This window comes from Octodon degus, unplaced genomic scaffold (assembly GCF_000260255.1).
Source record: "Octodon degus isolate 3935 unplaced genomic scaffold, OctDeg1.0 scaffold00015, whole genome shotgun sequence".
Taxonomy (NCBI): Eukaryota; Metazoa; Chordata; class Mammalia; order Rodentia; family Octodontidae; genus Octodon; species Octodon degus.
The window spans coordinates 12,972,117-12,979,270 of NW_004524591.1; the positions used below are offsets into that span (position 1 = coordinate 12,972,117).

Here is a 7,154-nt window from a genome sequence, read left to right on the forward strand (position 1 = left end):
TAACAGGTACAGACTGTCTGGCCAGAGGGAGGAGGCAGGCCCAGCGCCCTTGAGTCCTATTGGACCACCTGGAAAGCTGAGTCTGAGTTCTGGGGCCTCCACCTCAGAGTGCAGTCTCACTTTTAGTGGCTGCCTTGGCAGTCAGGGCCTGGCTTGTGGGCCTCTTGAGGCAGTCCCTCTTATGCTGGTCTTGCTTCTGACAGCAGTAGCAGATGAACGTCATCATTGTTGAGCTCTTCTTGGAGCCAAGAGAATCAGACTTCGGGTGTCTGTTTTGAGGCCACAATAACGACAGCCATTTTTTGATCTCTTTGTTTTTTCTCCCTGGTTTTCTCCCAGTTCCAATTATAGGACACTTAAACAGTTTTTACCAAAGTATCAAATGAGTGGTACGGAACGAAAGCTATCTTTTGTAGCTCTTTAACTTATCTGTAAGAGCCTGTCTGTCTATTGAATTAACATCTCACAAAGTATGCTTTACCAGTCCCTCTATTAAACATTTTAAGAAATCAGAGGGGTGTTCATCTTCTTCCTGATAAATAGCTAACATTTAATAACTGAAGGCTTGATTCTAGTTCTTAGACCTTGAAGAATACACACTTGAAAGAAAATATCTTTTCCACTTTTCTGCCCCGCTATCAGCAGCAGGGCTCTGACTGGTTGGGCTCCAGTGGGAAAAGGTAATTCCACTGGTTGTCCATCTTTTGAGTCCTTATATCAATATAATATTCCTCTCCAAATGTAATAGCTTATAAGGCTACCTGCTTTTCATAGAAGTCAAAGCTTGGTTTAATATTATATCTCTCCAATCTAGTTCAGAAGTCTGAATAAATCCTCTAAAAGACATCAATGTACTTATCAGGGTCATCTAGGGCACATGAACTCTGGAAGTTCCAAATTTCCTATTTACTTCTTTAAAAGTTATTGTCCTTGAGGAGCTTGCATAAACCCAGCTAAGAATGGGTGTAGCCTTTTAGAGGCCTGGATTATAGCTGTTTTAGAAGTCCACACCCCCTAGACTAGAAAGGGAAATAGGGGAAACCTTACTTTCACCAATGGTGGGCGAGGCTGAACTGCCTGGTTTTCCTGTAGCTCACATCTACATTTTTTTTTTTTTAATTTTTATTTATTTGTGTGTGTGTGTGTGTGTGGCCAGCCCCGCCCCCTGGTGGGCTGAGCTGGCCACAAAAAAAAAAAAAAAAAACTTAAATAACAATGACCTTCTTAATGTAAACCAAATCTGAACATAAGACATTTTTACCATTTTCCTTTTTATATAATCTTTTTAGTTATATACTAGCATCACAGTTGATACTTTCCTCTTCATTTAAATGGCTCTTTTTAACATATAAGGATCAAACGTCTTCCGGTGCCTGATGAAGCACACTCTAAAGGAGTAAGAGACTTGGACTGTGAGATAACCTGGAATTCAATAGAAATTACCTTTCTGTGCATCCCCACCTTTTTTCTAATTGATTCCTCCACCCAGGTGTCCCTGAGTAGCCCTCTCCAGAGCAGGTGGATACTCCTGTTGGAGAGAAGGGAGACAAGATCCCACCAGCCTATCCACCCTCGAACTGGCGCATGATTCCTATCTCCTGAAACATCTCACAAACCTTTTACTTACTCTTATTAAATATGTGTAAGTTACAATTGGTCTGGTGACCTGAATGTCTACAGAAGGAAGCATTAACTGTGGCATAAAAGGTCAGTTAGAAGTGAGCACTTCTCAGGCTACAAAGATCACTTTAGAGATAGAACCATTGACTGGAGAGATTTGGCCCTGTGCACTGAACCAATCTCCAGACACTTGATTTCCATCTGATCACCTAGGTAAACATTTGTAACAATTAAACAAGATTTAACCTTGAAGCTTACAGGTGAGACTTATATTTATCATCTAGCAATCACATTTTACATGTTGGTAAAGACAATATAGCTGGCAAAAATTTTACTCTTAGTTAACACATAGGGCACAGATGTAAACTTCCCCTGATAACCAATATTGTAAACCGTCTGAGCCTTATTTCTGAAATAGTGACCCATTAACTTGTTCCACTGAGAAGCTCAGGTAGAAGTCCTACTTTACTAGCAGAGAGAGAGAAAGTACAATAGGTAAGTGGAGATCTTTCATTGGTCATGAGCCAGTTTCCACCAAGGAACCTTCAGGTTTGACGCCTTCTCCCCTCAGGCATTCTTGGTTTCTTTTGGCCCACAAAACCAAAGATGTCTCCAGAAAGGAATCCAGCAGTTTCTCTGGTCGGCATTCCATCAGCTATAGGCTTCAATGGGGATTCACCAAAGAACAGCTGGGGAAACCTGTCCTCTGCTTCAAAGAGTGGCAGCTGCCCTAAGAGCATTTACTAACTGGCAGAGTAACCACTGTTTATCCAAGTTCTATAAGGGATAGTTAAAAGCCTGAACAAGATTACCTAGTACTTTACATTAAAGTCCACAACTTATCTCTTATGCACCTAAGTGATAACCAGACCTAGGAGAAAAGATTGAATCCTCCCTCACACTAAATGTGTTTTTGTCCCATAAGTGTGCTGCTTTTGGAGATAACTTCTTCTGGTGTCACCCAGAAGTCGGTTCTCTCCACTGTGTCTCAGGTTTAGCCTGCCGAAAGAGACCGTAGCCTGCCCAGAACACTAAGCTGGGACATGGCTTTTATGTGTGTCCTCCTGGACAGGCATAGTCCTCTTTGTCTCATCTGACTCAGAGACGGGGTATGTGTCCTTTTTCTAAAATGACTTTTCTGTCTTCGGCATTAACAAACATTCATTTTCTAAGGGCTTCACTTAGGTGGAACAGTCTATAAAGTTTTCCTAATTTCACATGCCTCTAAAAAGGAAAGTACAAAGAGGTGGGAAAATTAGGAGTAAAGTCAAAGCAAGGAAACTGAAACAGCAGGCCTGACATTCCCTCTAGCATGTAGAGGGGGATCAGAACCAGTCCATCCCAGTGAAACCTGTCCTCCATGTCTTTAAGAACAGTTGCCGACCTAATGTCATTTAACTGGCAAAAGGAGTCCCATGTTTCATATACAGGCATGTATATTTTTTAAGTCCGAGCTGGCTAAAAGTCCCGTTTTACAAAAGTTTACATAAAATCCACTAGGAGGCTTACTAATATTACTCTTTCTAGTGCTATTGTCTAAATTCAAGCAAGGAATACCAGTATATTTAGGAATACCAGTTCAGATGCAACATATGCAAGCGCAAAATAGTCATAAGATGTCCCATTAAAGAAATATAAACTTGTAACATTTTCATATTTTAACTAAGATTTACCAACAGCATTTTGACCAACATTTTAACAAAACTACATAAAGACAAAGCATAAGCAATTGTAAGCAATTTTAACAGTATTATGAGACAAAACGTATGAGACAAAGTATGAACAATTATGAGCAATGGGCAAAAACATTAACATTTGAAGCATAACAATTTGTTACCTAAGCAAGTCCTAATCCAGAATTCATGAAAGAAAAGCAAACTCATATCTCCGTCCAGTGATCTCGGTGGAAACCTCCAAAATGATACAGGGAGAAAGACTCGTCTCAGGTGGGTGACCTCCAAACCATACAGGAAACCTCCAAATGACATAGAGAAAAACAATCTCCCGACCTGGCCTGCACGAGTTCGTGTTCTCTAAAACTGAAAAATGAATTTTAGGAACAAATGGAGGTTATAAGCAGAATATATTTATTGAGAGAAAGCAAGCTCCTGTCCAAGAGAGGGACAGGAGACGGACCCGAGTGGGTAGTCTCCTCTACCTTAATCTGATAGTCTGGGTTGATTAATTGGTTTTGTCACTTTTTTTTTTTTTTTTCTTAATCTATTAGGTACAGGGTCTCACTATGTAGCTCAGACTCATAGTGATCATCCTATTTTCAGCCTCCCCAGTGCTGGAATTATAGGCACCACCATGCCCATACTTTTTCTCACTTTCTAACTTAGTCATTCAAATGTTTTTATTTTAAGTATAGTCCTGTGGTTTGTTGTTGTTGTTGTTGTTGTTGTTGTTTTATTTTGTGTGTGTGTGGCCAGTTCAGCCCACCAGGGGGCGGGGCTGGCTGGCATGTGGTGCTGGGGATTGAACCAAGGTCCCTGTGCTTTATGCTTAGCTTAGCTTGTTCTAAGTAGGTGTTTTAGACCACTGAGCCATCTCACCAGCCCCTGTTGTTGTTTTTAATAAAATGTAAAAAAAAAAAAGTCCTGTTTTCTTTGCTTTTTGAACAGACATGTTTCCTAGAGAGGCATTTTATTTTTCTAGGTTACTAAAGCTTTATTGAAACTTTTCTACTAATTTAAAAACATTACTTACCTATAGTAAGGACTCCATTCCCCTTTATCTTTTCAGTGATTTAAGTGTATCATCTAACTGTGGTTGACTCTGCAGTCTGCTCAGGGGTGTGTAACCAGGGCCAACATGAAATCACACTGGGAGAAACTGGGCGTAGAACCCTGTTGACAAGCCACATAATTCCAAAGGTTAGTCATTCTTCAGCTTTCTCTTTGGTAGGATGAAGAATCAAATTTGGGAGCATTGAATATGTGCCTCCTATTAATGATAGCATATATCATTAAACACTAGAACTGCTTATATTTTTATATGCCTGGCAAATGTGATAAAGAATAAAAGATTTTTGCATGAACCTAAAATGCCCAGCTATTTTGATGTTATCCTTTCCTAGAAACAAGAACTCTTCCTAAAAAGCCCCCAAACAGCAACACAATACACCAAAGTTTTTCTCTGTAATCTATTAAGTGCCTGTGCAAATGGATAGAAATTGCTCTTCTCCACTTCTGGTTCTGATCATTGGAGAGTCAGTCATAGGAAACAGATAAATTAATGTTGAAGACAGACTGGAGGACTGTCTTTTACTTGAACATAAAATTGGACTTCCTGTTCTTTGTCCCGTAAAATAAACTTGTCCAGCCTGGCTGAGGCATAGTGGTCAATGAACAGAAACTCTTTTTTTCCCTTACCCTAGAGGAGCAAAACCACCCAAACAAAGCTGTGTCCAGTTTGAGGACCAGCTTCCAGAAAGGAGGCCTAGCTGTGAGTTTGGTGATTTCTGTCACACACTTGCTCATCCTGCAGATGAGAGAAAAGTACCAAAACCTCCTTCCTGGTGCTTACCTTCTCCAAGGGGGAGGGAGTACATTATGAATGAAGGATATAATGTTTTCCCTAAATATTACTCTGATACCATTTTTTTCAAGTATCTAATATACATTTCTAAAAACTAAGATTTTACAGCAGTTTTAGGTTTATAGAAAAATTGAACAGAAAATACTGTTTCCATTTACTCTCTCACTTTGCCCAGTTATGTCATTATTATCTTACACTAATGTACATTTTTGAAAGCTGATTTATCTATATTATTACATACTTATTAACTAAAGTCCACAGTTTACATTAGGGTTTATTTTTTGTGCATGTTGTGAATTTTGATACTTGTTTGATAGAACATAACCACAATTATGCTATAGAACAGGACAGTTCAATGCCCTAACTAGCTTGTGTTTTACCTTCTCACCACTTTTTTTGAAGTTGTATCTTTATTATTGCTTAATGAAAAGTCCTTACATTTCTTAGGCTTTTTGTTTTTTTTTCTTTCTTTCTTTCTTTCTTTCTTTCTTTCTTTCTTTCTTTCTTTCTTTCTTTCTTTTTAAATTAAGATAGGGTCTTACTGTATAGTTCAGGCTGGCCTCAAACTTGCAGGAATCCTCCTGCTTCCACTTCCCAAGTGATGGTATTGTAGGCATGCACCACCATGCCCAGCAGTTTGCTCATAGTTATTTTGTTTCAGTTATAACTTGGAGTTCCTTTTCTCATTTGTGTTTGCTATATCAATCAATATAGGTTCATAAATTGCCTTTTAGTATTTATCTTTTATTTGGCCATTTTACTGACTTCATGTTCTACTGTACTAAGTTGTGTTTATTGTCTTACTAATTTATTTGGCTAAAATTTCTAGAATAAAATTGAATGATTCTATTGACAATGGCACATATACCTTGTTTCATCAGGAAATAAATTTTTAATTTAATTTAACTTACTTATTTTAATGTATTTAGTACAGGGTGTCACTACACAGATTGGACTCATAACAATCCTCCTGTTTTCAGCCTCCCAAGTACTAGGAATATAGGCACTGGCCACCACTTCCAGTCTCATTCTCTGTCTCTGCTCCCAGGGGCAGGGCCGGCACAGCAGGCCAGGGATTGAACCCCAGACTCTGCTTCTGCCTAAGTAGGTGCTTTAATCAGCTGAGCTACCTTGGAAATAAATTTTTAATTTTATCACACACCCTTTTGACATCTTTTGAAATGATTTTTGGAAATAAATTTTTAATTTTATCACACACCCTTTTGACATCTTTTGAAATTTTTCTGCATAAAGGTTTTTTTTTTAACCTTTGACATAATATAGTAACAGAATCATTGTTCTTGAATTCTCCTTGCATTCCTGGAATAATGTTTACGTAATAGTCTTCTGGATTCCATTAGCAAATATTTGATAGTGTGTAAATTCATAAAGGAAGAAAAAAATTAAAATGGCAATTAGCTGGAAGTTTAAAAAGACAATGAAGTATAATAAATAGCATAAAAATATACATAAGATGAACCTGTTATCAGGTAAATAAGAAGGAATAAGCTAAACCCTACTAAAAATTAGTAAGTCATTGTCTTAGTCTGTTTTCTGCTACTATAACAGAATACCACAGATTGGGTAGTTTATAAACAATAGAAATTTATTTGGTTCATGGTTCTGCAGGCAGAAAGTCCAGGTCTTTTGTATTATTGTATCATCCCATGGTGAAAGGCAGAAAGGCAGGAGGTATGCAAGACAAGAAATTTAGCCAAATTCATTATTTTCTCAGGAACCCACTTCTATAGGAACTAACTCTGCTATAACAGTATTATAACTTTGATTTGCTGGGGCAAAATACCTGATATATACAATTTTTTTTTATTTTTGGTTTATTTTATTTTATTTTTTTCTAAATATTTTACTCTTTTGTTGCTATTTCAAATTGATCTCCTCTTTCATTTTTTTTCATAAATTTTATTTATTTATGTGTGTGTGTGTGTGTGTGTGTGTGTGGCCAGCTCAGCCCACCAGGGGGCGGGGCTGGCTGG

The 7,154-nt window shown here is 38.1% G+C and overlaps 1 protein-coding gene across 3 annotated transcripts in view; it reads left to right on the plus strand.

Annotated features, from left to right (window-relative positions):
• The window catches only part of Klhl7 (kelch like family member 7), an 85,998-nt gene that overhangs the window by 18,508 nt on the left and 60,336 nt on the right, over positions 1-7,154 (plus strand). Inside the window, exon 1 of one of the 3 annotated variants that reach the window (XM_023709896.1) lies at positions 4,366-4,496. The exons of the other annotated variants lie outside the window; for them this stretch is intronic. The gene's annotated coding sequence lies outside the window, so the exon portion shown is untranslated. Of the gene's footprint in view, positions 1-4,365; positions 4,497-7,154 lie in introns of those variants that run through there. 3 annotated transcript variants of the gene reach the window in all.